Source organism: Sciurus carolinensis, chromosome 16 (genome assembly GCF_902686445.1).
Source record: "Sciurus carolinensis chromosome 16, mSciCar1.2, whole genome shotgun sequence".
NCBI lineage: Eukaryota > Metazoa > Chordata > Mammalia > Rodentia > Sciuridae > Sciurus > Sciurus carolinensis.
In genome coordinates this window covers 47,254,810-47,270,130 of record NC_062228.1, presented here as the reverse complement: position 1 = coordinate 47,270,130, position 15,321 = coordinate 47,254,810, and positions in this window count along the sequence as shown.

Sequence of the window (15,321 nt, the reverse complement as noted above, 5' to 3'; positions counted from 1 at the left end):
CACCATGCAGGAGGGTAATAATGCCAGCACAGAGCCCAGCTCCAGGGCACTCAGTAATGGCAGCCATTCCCACCGTTAGTGTTGATGACCTTTCTCTAGCTTGTCTATGCCTGTTTAGCTCTATCTGTGGAACTGGAAAAGAATTTCAAAATTTCATTTCCAATCATGCTCTTAAACCCAAGGTTTCTGATGTTCTTTTTATTCTAAGTCTAATCACTCTTGGGTCAGAGATTAGTAAAAGATTTGTCTAAGTTCTAGGTAATCTCCCAGTCCCTAGGAGGTCATTTAACCTGTGGAAGTAGTCAAGGTCAAAGGCTATAGGTGTTATGCTTTTTTTTTCTATTAACTGTACATTAATCTGATTATGAAGCAAAGCAAGTGATGTATACAAAAGTCCATCTCAAATGGCCCTTGCCAAACTTGATGAAGGGAGTACAGAAAACAGCCACCACTCTTTGTGCATGGCCCACAGTCTGCTGAAACTGGCACTAGGCACCCAACACAGCCACCTACACGGCTGGCGTGGGGGGGAAATGGTCCCGAACACTTGTTCTAGCCACAGACAACTGAGTTATGAATAAAGTTGTCATGTCCTTATGATGTTAGTGATACTAATGTGTGGAAGCGGACATGGCACAGAGAATGGGCAGGTGGATTCCACAGTGACAGTTCAAGTCATCAGATGGACAGTTGTCCTGATCCTTTGTTAACACATCACTGGGTTCTGAAGTCAAAGTGCGCTGTTTGTTCATGCTCTGTACTCTTTTAGGGCCCTTATAAGAGGGACAGCCTGAGCCAAGGGTCTCCAGGAAGTTTGCCCTTCCTCCAGCTCCCTTACCCAAGTGCTTCGAGGGAAGCATTAAATCGGCTTCTTGGACTCCCAACATACCTGGAGACCAACTAAAGCTGCCTCTTAGCAGCAAACAGAATCCAGTCTTGCAAATGTCCCATGTAGTCTGCTTCACGTACAGTAAGAGTGTGAGAGGCTACAGGAGAACATGAGGCAGGTTTGACTTGGCTTCTTGCCACAGGGTAAACAGCTTTGTGTAGTTCAAAGCGATCGCAGCTCTCATTTCCTCCTGAAAACAATCTCTGCGGCCATTCACACCCTAGGTCTGAGGAGGTCAGTCAGAGCTGGAAAGGCAACAGGGAAAATGGACTTTTTTTTTTTTTTTTTTTTTAAGCTAAGAAACATCTGCCCCAAAAGCTTAAGTAACAAGCTTCCACTGTCATGTGACTGTGGCTTGGCTCTTCGTCTCTGCCTCTCAAATGACAGGCTTCAGAAGCAAAAGACACACAACTACTTGCAAAACAGCACCCTAAATATTCATAAGATGGAAAAAACTAGAATATATGCATCGCTGTTTGTGACATATATGCAAAAAGGACATGGCGCTGCTGCAGACGCGGGCGGCCCACCTCTCCTGCCGCTCCCACTGAGCCTCTGTTTGCTCCATCTCTCTGGCCACGCTCTCACTCACCTCTGTCCCACCCACCCCGTTCCCAGTCACACTCCTTGCCAGGTGGTCCTGTGTGACTTTTCCTAGGAACAGTAACATTGGCTTTACCGTCAGGTGCCCAAGTCCTCACTATTTGTTTATGACAGTGATCTGGTGGGGGGCTGAGTTGTGAGGAGATGGAGCCTGGGAAGGGGAGGATGATGGTGACCACCACCTGCGGCAGCAGAGGCAGAATCTGTTTTGAGCTGTACAGGGCTGGGAATGGCCAATGACTGACGGAAGCTGATGAGGTATTTTTTTCTTCTAATATCTCCCGAACTGCATGGCTGGGCTGTGGGCCCATTAGCTCACCATTTACTAGTATGTGTTGTCAAGACAAGAGATTTCAGTGATGCTACTGAGCTCTGAACAACTAATGAGAATTCTATCTTCATGTGGGTTTTCTGGAGGAAAGTTGATTGAATTCCTCAGTATTCAGAATATAAGATTATTGATTCTGATTAAAAATAAATCATGTGTCCATTTCTCCTCATAGCAATTCAGCTTGCAGAAGTTTTTTTTTTCAAGATTTTGACTTTGTGTTTTAGATATTTGAAAATGAAAACATCCCTGTATGTCTAAGAGCAGCTCCTAAGTCCCTCCTTAAGAATTTGAAATGATTACATGAAAAGATTGCAGGCTATGGTAAAATGTTATTTCTTTATATTTATCATTCATTCAGCAAACATGGAATGAGTGATGATTCGCAAGTCATCACACTAGGCTCCGTGGGAGACAAAGTGTGCGCCACCACAGCCTGCCTTCAAGGAGAAGCATTTATACAGCCTGTGAACAAAGAGCTACTGCAGAAGGTGGAGACTACAAAGCACCTCGAGCTCGATTCAGATACATCACTCTGAGTTCAGAGGAGGAGATCCGTCCCTAAGGAGGGATTCATGGAATGACACCGAGGCTGTGTGGTTCAGACAAGAGGCTACAATTGCACTGCATAGGAGCATTTCAATTTCTGTGACCTTCTCTGGGGAGCTAAGTCTCCTGTGGACTTCACAGGGACTCTGCCTGTTGACAGAGGCTATTCCTGCAGATAGACTCTCTCCAGTTGCTGCCTCCATTTGCTAAAATGAAAACGTAAGAAAAAAACACGAGGATTAACTCTTAAATTACAATGAAGTTAGGAAAGGGACTGAAATACAAGCTTAATTCACTCCGCTAAGCCTCATGCCCTTGGTATCTGAGAGTGATAATCCCATAGCAACTAGAAAACACACTTATCTTATTAACGAGACTGGAATTATTTTAATTAGGTATCTCCACATGCACCAACTGTTAGAAATCAGACTGTTTTGAAACAGTTGTTAATGACTTAACACGGCAAACGTTCTCCTCAATTTCAGGCTGAAATCTATGTTGGAGACAGATGGGGAAGAGCCTGGCCCTGCTGTGTAGCAGAGGAACAGCCTTGTGGGCCTAGGGATGCATTTTCCATTGGGATCTAGCAAAACAGTCCTAGGCACCCAGAAAGACAATCGTAAACTTTGGTAACATCTGCTACATTAAAAGTTTGAAACTTGGCACTGAGTATACATCAAATTATGCAAAGAAATGCTCTATCTCAAAAAACAAGTCTCTAAATATCAAAGTTGTATAGCACCTAATGAGAACATCAGAAGCCCAGGGTCTCACCCAGCCTCTGGCTTACCTCAGTGACTTTGCACCCTCCCTCTGACAGACCCACCCCTTAGACAAATCAGGATTTGAATGGAGTTCCAGTCCCCGCTCACTTTCTATGGAAAATTATGTTGTTTTCGGTCTATCATTAATTTCACGAAAATGCTTCAGAACTTTGAAAAGGCTGTCAAGTTTACAGAAATATTTATAGGGCCAATTTTGGCTCTCTGAGGAGGCACATACCCTATACATTCTAACTTGTGTTAAAGAGGTAATTGACCTACCTGAAGCAAGATGGAGATGTGTTGAAAAGCAACAACTATAAAAGAATACACTTTATGTTTTAGCAACTAACTGGGTAAGTATCCTTCCCGATCCTTCTTAGAGGATGTGTTTCCACACATCAAAAATGACACACAATTGGAAATTCATTATTCTAATTTAATTTCTTGCCTAGTTAGGAAGAAACTAGGACTAGAGTAGGAAAGTCTAGTCTTTCTAGACTTTTCCTAGGCCCGAGACAAAGATAATTCTGGAGCAGGTAGGGAGGAAAGCAACCCAAGCACAGAAATGCCACCTGCAAGGTTCGTGGCATTCTGTACCTGCCCTCCGAGGCTGTCCAGCATGCCTGGGCTCCCTGGACTCCCTGGTTTGGGAATATGGAAGAGCCGTTACAAGGACTTGCTCAGGCATGTGACACACACACACATAGGCTTTCACAAGGTTTTGGTGTTTTGATAGGACTGTACTGATTCTCTCTAGGGTTTAGGGTTAAGATAGGTATGGTTAGTAATCCATGTAATTGCTCACTGTCTGATGAATTTTTTCAGAGCTCTAATCTTATCTTCCAGGAAAGAACAAAACTAACAGCTGTTGCAGGTACAATAACATCTTCGGTCCAGGCATTTTTGTGGTGTTATATGCTCTGTGACTGCACACATAACAGACACAAAGACTGAATCACCCTAGTGGACAAGCCCTTCTCCATTTCTCTAGTTCTCACGCCAACCACATGTGCTGGTGCTTAATGACCGCAGGACCATAGCTATTGGTCATAAAGTCAAGTGTATAACCCAAGGGCGAAACTGAATGCCTACATAGTCAACATCTTTCTAAGAGACATGAGTTGGACAGAGGAGAAGTTAGGGCCATGTGGTGGCAATTACCTCTCAGAATGACAGGTTGAGGTACTGCTGGTTCTGTTAATAATACTCCGGAGAAGGTGTTTGTGAATTCTTATTAATTTCTATTTTAATAAGATCTCATATTTTAGTTATATTATGGGAAGAATTCTGTAAATTCAACTAAGGTTCCTATTTTTTTTCCTGTTTTTTAAACATATTTTATACAGATTTTATTAATAAGGTGCTAGAAAGAAATCTCCTAAAAACAATTGAAAAAATGTAAGTCAAGGAAATCCTAAAACATTACTCTTCTATGTAGGAAACACAAAACTGTCCAGACCCATTTTTCAATGAGCTGTTTAGTTTCTCAGGAAAAACAAGGAGATTGGACAAGTGTTTCCTAAGACTTGTTCTACCTAGAGTTCATGCTTCTTGAATCAGGCTTTTACTTCATAATACACACAATCAGGAGGCATTTTGAAGACAAAATCCCAACTCTAATTTCAAAGGGTCGATCTTAAGCCAGGACTTTTCTACATCTGACCACGGGCCACCAGTATGTGTTGGAGAGCAACCTGCAATTGCAGTGAGCTCTTGGCGTGAATCCTGAACTACCACCTCAACCCAGAGCTGCTCCCACGTGCAGCAGACAGCAGTCTCCAGAAGTGACTAAAGAACCGGGCGGCACGGCATTTCTCACCCAGGATTTCTTCAGAACACGTGTCATTATTCATTAGACTCAGAGCTGAGTCCTTTCTGGGCTCCCACAGCCTGGAGGAGTCGGCTCAGTGCTTCCAGCTGTGCTTCATGACTCTGCCCGGCTTCCTCTTGCAGTGTTATACAACACCCACTCTCAGGTGAGAGTTTCACCTGCTGTGAAAACTGGTGACAACTGCAAGAAGAAAAACAGCAATTGTTAAATAATACAGTTCTACAAAACTGAAAAAGAGGTCATTCTCATAACCAAATCTATTGTTTACTGACCCTTGAATTATTCAGAAGCTGAGAAAAATGCATCTTTCAGAATCCAAGAAACTCAGTACAGGGGTCATCTAAGTCAACCTTGTACTGGATGCCCATGTCCCATCAGTGGCAGCCCTACAGCACCCAGTGAGCAGCTCAGCACAGAAAACTCACCTCCAGAGGCAAGAGCATCAGTCTTGAGAACATTTTCCCTTTGCAAGTTTTCCCTTAAATAAAACAAATAAGCCAAAACGTGTTCCTGCCATTTCTACCAACTGGTCCTCATATGTATGTGTGTGTGTGTGTGTGTGTACAACATATATTTTATATATGTGATTTATATTCCTTAAATTTACCCCTATTAATACTACCCTTAGTACTACTACCTTTTAGTACAATGCAGAGCAATTTTAAATTCTCCTCCATATGACAAACCTTCAAATACTTGAGGAAGTTATTATAGCTACTTTCCTACTACTAAACATATTCATTTCCTTCTGTCATTCCTCATTTGAAAACACTTAAAGCCACCCCTCTCAGCCATTCTGTTGGCTTTTGTGTCTATCTTGAAGATATTCCAGTTTATCTATATTCATCTTTAAGTTATACCAAACATGCCAAATAATGAACAAAAGTTAGCTGTGGGATTCTAGCAAGCACTGCATTGTGAGAAGGAATCTCGATTGTATTAGTGTGAGAGAGAAGAAATCATGAGTCCTAAGCACAGACTTCACTGATCCACAGAAGATGTCTGGGAATCAGGAAAAAAATTAGGTCATTCGAAAAGAGAGAGTAGCCAACCAGGTTGGGAGGAACCCCAGAGAGACTAATGCAGTTTGCAGATAACAAAACTGGCATTTAGTGGGACACAATCAGAAAGGTATTCAGGATATATTTATGAGAATAAAATGATGAAATATGTAGAAATAGAGGGAAAATAGTAATTTAGTGAATAGCAAATAAAGTGACTACATAGTAGGATTCTTTTCTTTTTCAACACTTCCAAAGGGGGGGAAAATCTGTCTTCAGTGATATAAACTTCAATACATAATTTTTTTATTAATAATTCTCATCCTGAATGAAATTAAAACAAAGATAACCTGAACAACTATTTCTGAAACAGTAATTTGGGCAGGTTATTGATAAGACTTAGTGTTTATCCAATTCCTTTATTTTCAAATTTGTTTTTTTAAAAAAGGAGACAGACTACAGTCCCTTGCTTTACAGGTAGCTTGCTTTCCCCCATTGCTGGGGATAGAACCCAGCCAGGGATTCAAGCACACTAGGCAAGTGCTCTACCACTGAGCTACAACTCCAGCCCCAACTTTTTAAATATTCTCAAGTCAGTTCAGTAGGCATTTGTTTTTTAGTATATTCAGTAATAGTCAGATCAAATTCTTAAGACAGATTTTAGATACAAGCATTACATTTTAATAATATTTTGTTATCCTCAAAATTTCTTTTAAGACCAGCTGCAGAGCCAATGACAGGAACACTTGCAGGTCCCTGCAATCTAGAGCCAGGAAAAGCAACTGCACAGTGGTTCAACTCACAAGGAAAGGCATTCCCACTCAAAGAGCAGCCATGCATATGGTGTTTAGTGATCTAAAAGCATGCTTCTTCCAACAGTCCATTCCCAAATCAGAGACTTGGAAAACAATTCTGATTCAGAAGGTCATTCTTATCCATCCTGAGAAACTCAAAAGGAAGTGTTAAAAAGAAACCCCACTTTCCCTCCTGAAAGAGTTCATCAGAAAGCAATGCTTATATGATAGCACCATGTTCCTTGACAATTCTACCAAGACTACATCCTTTCCAAAAAGACAAAGATTAATGATGCCTGCAAGAAAGTTCTGGTTCACAGCCATTACAATGTCAGTTTGATGGTGTACTCTTGATCTCCACAGTGGCAAAGGCAGTGAAAATAATGCCTTAAAAACAACAGCTCCAATCCCTACACACAGTAGCAGCACATAAACACCCACAATCGCACTACCCTAGTCATTTAAGAGAAGTGAGAAACAACCAAAACCAAAGATTTTTGTCCACCAGTCTGAGATTCAACCAACAGAATAGTAAATACAGGTTCCAGGATGCTGCTCTCAAAACGGTCTGGATCCTGCTCAAGATTCCTAAAATAAAACCTTACATCAAAGCTATGTCAAAATAATCAAGAATTCTAAAGCATTTTAATTTTAAATTAATAATACCATAGTCACACAGAAGTCATGAGCAAGACTAGTAGGGAAAGGCCCCCCAACACAGGTTGACAAGTCACTATCCCTTATCCACAGTTCAGGAAAGACAGCAGAGATGGGACCACATAGGTGTCCCAAATAAAAACCACAGAATCTTTTCTGACTTTTGAAGATCTGTTCTATAGAGGATGAATGAAGGCTTCATCGAGAACCAGCTCGACGTCTGAGTCCAGCCTCGGGTATCCCCTGGTTAGAACTATTGCAAATGGCCTCAGAGTGCTCCCCTAGTCTTCTTGCCACCTCTTCTCCACAACTACCCTTTTCCAGTTCATCCTCCACAGGCAAAGGCAGATACAGAGAGAGAATCATGGTTCTCTGCCAAGTCCGGAAAATGCTGAATGTTCTTGGGATCCTAAAGCCCCAAACTTCTTAGCTTGGCATAGCAGGCCTTCACAGTAAGACCCAATATGGCCTGCCAGCCCTGCCCCTGTTCAAGCCCCCCCGAAATGCACTGAGACCCGACCACAGGTGATCCCCTTTACCTACCAGGTGTTCCATGCGGGAAATATCCTAGCCTTATTCTTCCTCGAACTGACAAAAATTTACTCCCCCTTTAGTGCTGGCTCTGCTCTCCAAGTTACTCTACCACAGTAATAGCATGTGCTGTGTTTTTCTATGCTTTTTTCTTCTGTATTTAGGTGTGCTGATGCTTGATGACACAATAGGCAGGGAATGGAGCAGGTGGGTTGCAAATAGAGAGCAATGTAAAATAGAAAAGTGGGTAAACTTTCTCTGTTTAAAATATTTGATCCAGATCACTAGCTATCAGCTTTGTTTAAAAACAAAACAAAACAAAAAAACCTTCACACATGCTGGTGACTTCGATCTCTAATGCCTGGGAGCACACTGAGGGATGTCTAGGAAGGATCCAGCCACCAACATACTTAATCACTCTTTTAAGATCAGGTTATTTCTACTCACTGAGTATTATGGGGAAAACAATGTGAACGAGGATTTTTTTTCATGAAATACTTAGCAATGAGAGCTTACATGCTGCAAGGAACTCTGGTACTTACACTGACATCAGAAGCCTCCCAGAAGGCAGCCACAGGGTTAAGAAGAATCAATTTTGTTATAGGAGAACTTATTTGAAATTTATAATGCATGAGGAATACCTTACATTTCAAACAACCTGTCAAAATTATTTAGAATGCTAAAGAAGCAAATCTATATTTTCAGAAAATTTTAATTAAGGTTGAGAGTTCAAAGAAAAAGTGGCTAAGTTACCCCACCACTGCTATGAGCTGTGGTCTGTGTCATGAATGATAATGTTGACAGTGAAATAAATGAAGGGAGATTACTTGCTTGTGTTTTTTTCGGAAGCAAAGTACAATGACAGTCAAGTGACATTAAACCCAAAACCAATGTTATCTTTAAGTTCCAAGGGGTTATTACAAAGAATGACAAGAATAAACTAATTCAAACTCAGAAACGATTCTTTATTTAATTCACCTGTGAAATCCTAGACACATGTCAAAGCTTAGATGAGCTTAAACATTCTTCTTATTTTCACCTACGTCTGTCAATCATGGATATGTCACATCATCATCTAATTTTGTGTGCTGTGCAGCACATCTGAAAGGAACTTTAATTTCTCTTCCAAGTAAAATGAGCATACAAGGGGGGGCGGCGGGAGGAAAAGGCTGTTCTCTGGCTTGATCTCCTTTGGTTGGAATTCTCACCAGGAAACGACCTTTCAGAAACAAACACCCTGCACAGATGCACAGGGCTCTCTAGAGAGCAACAGTAAATCTGAGGTTGATCACACTGCAACCGGGGAGTGCCCGCAGGAAGGAATATTCGAAACATCTGGGATGCTAACTGCAACCTCTCCATATAACGTAAGGTGATGGGGAGTGTGGGGGAACCCAATGTCATGGTGTGGGGAGGTGGCTCAGGACTGGGCAGTTGCTTCTCAGTTGACTTTGGCCTATGATGGGAAAAGCATGCTGGAGATAAGTGACCCAGAGGCACGAGCGTCAGAGAGGCAGGGGCAACACAGAATGAGGAAGGAGCAGCAGGAACCAGATCTCAGAACGAAGGCTGTCTCTCCAGGCATTTATATCAGTGTGAGGAGAGGGAAGAACCAAAGGGACAACAGGCCAGGCGTGCAAGCCAGTCCCTGAGGAGGAAAGGTGAATACGCATGATCTCAGGACAAAAATGGAGCGGAATTCTGCTAATGAGCCAACAAATTCATAGTCTGTATAATTCAATTTCCAATTTTGTATAAAAACCTCAAAAGTATCTTCCTTTAAAGTAAGTGGAGTAACGAAGTACAGTATTCACAACTTTTAAAAAAACACGTAATCAAGTTGGACAGACTTGGTCAATTTACTTTTAATATTTTAATCACATAGTTTATTGAATTACAGCAAACCAATGACCTAAAACTGTATTCCAGTAAAATATGTGAGATAGTGTCTCAGAGTCTAATTCACAAGCTTGATTAAAACTGGCCTAATATGAGAACTGCCAGATGGATTGAAAAGTGGCTCTGAAATCACGTAGGAAAAAGACAGAGGACAGTGTCTCAAATGAGAAGAGGGTCTGAGGCGAGGCCAGGGTGAGTACCCGGTCTGAGTTTAATTAACATAATCCCTAAATGACAGAAAAAATAATAGTAAGATAATATCAGATAAATGGAATTCCCTTAAGATAATACAATAAATTTTAAATGAAAAGAAAGAAAAGTGGAGACTATCCCTGGAAGGCATGCAGGTAAGCAATTGCAATTTTTATTAGAAAAAAATACATATATGATACAGATTTACGGGGGAAATCTATTATTTTATTGAATCAGAATGAAACACTTTGCATGCGATTCTGGAATTATGGTGAAATCATTGGGAAATTTAAAAGACGTTAAACACAGACTGATTTCCACTAGACCAAGACACCAAAAGGTAAATATGACTTGAAACTCCCTTTTGGAGAGATGACACTAATGTCTTGCTTTACAGTTTTCCAAATGCTTTCATATTATTATCCTGAGATCCTCACAATGGCCCTCGAGAAGGCAAAGTTCCTTAACTAATTTAACAGATAAGAAGGCTCAGGCTCTGAATGGGTACAGACTGTGCCTGTGGTCACACACCTAAGACACAGGAAAACTGTCAGCAGACATAAATTTGCTAATCTCTATTCCAATGAGAGGAAAGGGGTTACATCCCTCAGGAAAACGCTGATGCTACTATAATTGTGAATTTTCCTTCAGCTCTTCATCAGGTGTTTCAACTTTTCAAACTGGGCAAAATCCAAAGCATGATGCAACTTATAGAAATGGCCAAATTAATTTAATAAAATTTCTTAAAACACCAAACACTTGTATTTTTTTTTTCAAGCACATATATTTCCACATTTTGCAGCCTTCAATAAAAAAAAATTTAAGAATGTATATCTCCACAAAAAGGATAGAATTTCTGGAAAAATCCTTCAGTAAAGAGGACTTAAAAGCTTTCTTTTAAAGAAGCACCAATATTTCAACATTATGGATTTGAATTTTCCTAAACATTCCCCTAGCTATAAAAGAATATTGTATAAAAATTGCCTAATTTTGCAAATGGAAAGACACTGGACTCTAAAAAAACACACTGGAGGAAAAAAAATCTCATAATTATAAGAAATACATTTGATAGTCTTATTCCCCCACCTCTAGTTGATCAGACTGCAGTAATTCATGGATTTATTTTTTTCACCAAAAACATTTGTTAACTGCAAGAATGTTAGTGGTACATATACACAATGGAATATTACTCAGCCATAAAGAATGAAATTATAGCATTTGTTGGTAGATGGATAGAAATGGAGCCTATCATACTAAGTGAAATAAGTCAATCCCCAAAAACCAAAGGCCGAATGTTCTGATACGCAGATGTTGACTCACAATGGGGGGGGGGTCCACCAGATTGGACAGAGGGAAATGGGAAGGTGGGATGGAAATGGGAAAAACAGTAGAATGAATTGGACATAACCTTCCTCTGTTCATATATGAATGCATGACCAGTGAAACTCCACATCAGGTACAACCACAAGAATGGGAAGTTATACTCCATGTAAGTATGATATGTCAAAATACATCCTACTCTCATGTAAAACTAAAAAGAACAAATTAAAAAACAAAAAAAGCCAGGCATGGTGGTGCATGCCTGTAATCCCAGCGGCTCAGGATCAGAGCCAGCCTCAGCAAAAGCAAGGCACTAAGCAACTCGGTGAGACCCTATCTCTAAATAAAATACAAAATATGACTAAGGATGTGGCTCAGTGGTGGAGTGCTCCTAAGTTCAATTCCCGGTTCCATGCCCCCCCCAAAAGAGAGGGAGCCAGAGAGAGAGAACATTAGAGGAAATACATAGCCAGTCACAATTTCCTATAGAATTCTGAGCAGTGTTAGCAGGTCCCTCCATGCATCAATTTGAAGCAACGGAAATTATTTGGAAAACATGATTTGAAAATTTGAAAGCACAGCACACATATTGAACAAGGCCCCCCTCACCCCTAAAGAACTTTTACTTGGCCGGAGTCAAACTAGAGGACAATTTGCCAGGCTGGCAAGTGGGACTTGTTCCTGTTGTTATGCTCCTAATCTCACTGCTTCAGTAAAGCATGACAGGTTCGAGTGAGCGCCATCAACATGACTTGGCTCAGTCCCACCACTCCAAGATCTCAGATCCACCTACCAACCCTCACAAGCCACTGGGGAAAGCGCAGCACACAACAATGAACAAACGGCTCCATGAGATAGTAACATGTTCTATAAAGAGAGCTGGGAACATTTAAACCAAACAGGAAGACTGGAATGAAAGGCAAGATTTAGAACTCCTATGATAAAACCTCATTACAGTCAATCAACAAATATTCACTGAGCACATTCTCTCTGTATAAAGAACACATTCATGGAAAATGGCACATCCATAGCATAGCCATAATATTAAGAACTCCATAAAGCAATTTTTCAAAAGAGTTTCTTGTAACATAGTCATTTTTTCCTAGTTTGGATAAAGTTCAAAAACAGAGGTTTGCTTGCACAATTCCAATGAGAAGTAGCTTATGCCAACATGGACCTTAGGAAAAAGAATGAAATCACTGTGTTCCATGTTGGACGGACATTCTCAAAAGGCAGACAACATATGGCTGACTTAGATGATTCAGGAATTTACCAGACTTAGATTCCCTCTACCTACCAAACGCTATGGCAGACACATTCACATGGTTTTATTACAAAGGCATATGCACATGCATTTTCATCACATTAGTAAATCACAATACCCGTAGTCAGATTCATGACAGAAAAGTGGCACAACATCTGATTACTAATCTACATACTGGGCAAAGCTATGGAAACCCTAGTAATGCTGAGCCTAAAACCACAGGCCCTTTCAATACACAGATGAGGGCAGGTGGTATGCGTCTTCAGCCAGGAATTACTGTGGCTTGTGAAAATATAAACTGTCTCTCACTCTGAATGGTATTACTCTATGGTTCTCTAAAATACAACCAACCTCTTAGGCACTCCCAGCACACTGAAATACAGGCCTTTCACCTTCCGTCTGATTGTAACGAAGAAAATCCAGTTTAAAATAGCACACAAGTATAACCTACAATGGAGGCAATCTCTCAAGATTTGAGCAAAGAAGAATTAAGAGGGAAAACCATGAGAAGACAGTAATTGGGCCACTGGAGTTTCTTCTCACTAATTATCCCAGAGTGGCCATTAGCTATGTAACCAAGGAGGAAAGTGTGTCAGACTTCAGCGAAGCTGAGGCTTCAGCATCTTATGGAATGCACCCTAAAGCCACGGTGTAATTAACTGCCAGGAAAATGCTGAGCGGGTAGAATAAAGAAGCTATAACAAATCAAATACCCTGCACGGTTCAAACCCAATGACAACAGTTGAACTGCTTAGAACTTCAAAATACTCATCAGCATGCAGTCCCTTTTCAGAATCTCTAGAAAATAGATTTTTGGACTAGTGAAGAAGCAAAAGCACGGGCTACAGAAGAGGCTTAAAATTAAAGAAATCCCCAGCAATAAGACTTGCTTTATGTAGCTACCCTTCATAATGATACAGGGACTTAACTATCAGCGAAGCTCAAAGTGTGGGCTTCGAGGAAGCTGCAGGGCTTTCCCAAAAATCTAAGAGTATCATATGTGGGATTCAAACATAGAAAATACAGGAGGGAAAAAAAAAGAAGTAAAGAGAAAAGGAAAGAAAAATGAGATATGCTGTAATATAATCTTAAGATTTTTTAGTATAGTCATTCTTGTCTACTCAACAAATATTTGTTGAATACATATGTACCAATATCTAACAAAAAATTCCAAATCTGCTGGAACACTGAAATTTTAAAAGAATCACATAACTAAACATACTTTGAAACATGCCCATTTGTTTTGTTTGGATTTGAGAGATGGGGAGTCAGAAGAATAATAGGTGTTATTTACTTCTTTCTTTATTTCAATGTGGGCACAGAAGGTTCATGCAGATAAACAGAATCACTGAGATGTTAAAAACAGAATCTTGAACCCTACTCAAGATGTCCTGGGCAGACTCTACAGCAGCAGAATCCACAAATATATACTTTTAAAAAACTATCCCTAGTTCTAGATAATTAAAATGACCAGCCAGGTTTAGGAGTCGACATTCTACTGAATATTTTGTCTTAAAACCTACAAGCTAAAGAACCCCTATGAATCATGGAATCATAAACAAGAATACTGCATAATTATCTGAAACCATAACTTCTCCTTATATCAACATTTCCCTCTTATAAACTCATTACTTGAAAAAAATCATTATTTTTAAATATTTTCATCCCTTGTCTACTTGTTGAAATTCTGCACATTTTTCATGACAAATTAAAACACTATTTTTTTCCAAGAAGACTTCTCTGATCCCTCAAGAAGGAATTGTCCCCACCCATGTCCTATAGCACTTTATAATATGCATTTTGTATTGTCTTGTATGCTAGGTTGTTTGCATTCAACAACTGATAAGTAGTTAACCTCTTTAATGGAAGAAACTCACCTATATATCTATTTCAGCATCAAATTCTTCATTCAAAGTAGATACTTCACACATATTTAACTGAACTAAAGTCGTACACCAAAAGACAGCTTTAGTCTTTTTCCTCACTGTCTGAGGGCATTATTAAGAAATACTGCTGTTTAGAACTTTTGCTGAATACAGATGGTGTTAAAAAGCAAATCAACAACCTAAACAATTTTTTTTTAAAAGCCGCCTTCCAGACATAGTATATCCACACTCTGTTTAAAATAGAGCACTCAATCATGAACAAACTGACCACAACAAAAGCAACTGTTTATTTCACTTAAAATAAAAATACCTTAGAACACTATTTTCCCAGCAGCAGCTCTAGAATGAAACTGGAACTCATTGTGTTCTCAAGAAAGAGGGCTACAGATGATTATAAATAAAAACGAACTCTTCTGAAATCCATATTATGGGATATTAATTTACAGATTTATTGGAAGTTAAGCATTCAAGTTACCAATCTTACCACAAAAGACTGATTTATTTCCTATGCAGCAACTTTGATTTTTAAAAGTTACATTTTTGATTCTCTGGCAGCTGCTACTAGTGTTTGCACAGCCCTTGCCATCACCCCAGATGCCTGCTGATTGACAAGACTAATAGATTTTGTTTTAATTGTAGAAGAAGACAGATGAAAGCGTTTGGCTGGATGACTAAACACTCCTCTTTGACAATAAACATGCCTATCTAGCACTCTCCCTCTGTACTAAAAAATTTATCTTTAATTTACTATTAAGTAATAATTAGGGTTGTAGTTAAGAAAGCATGAATACAATACAAAATTTCAAGCTTATC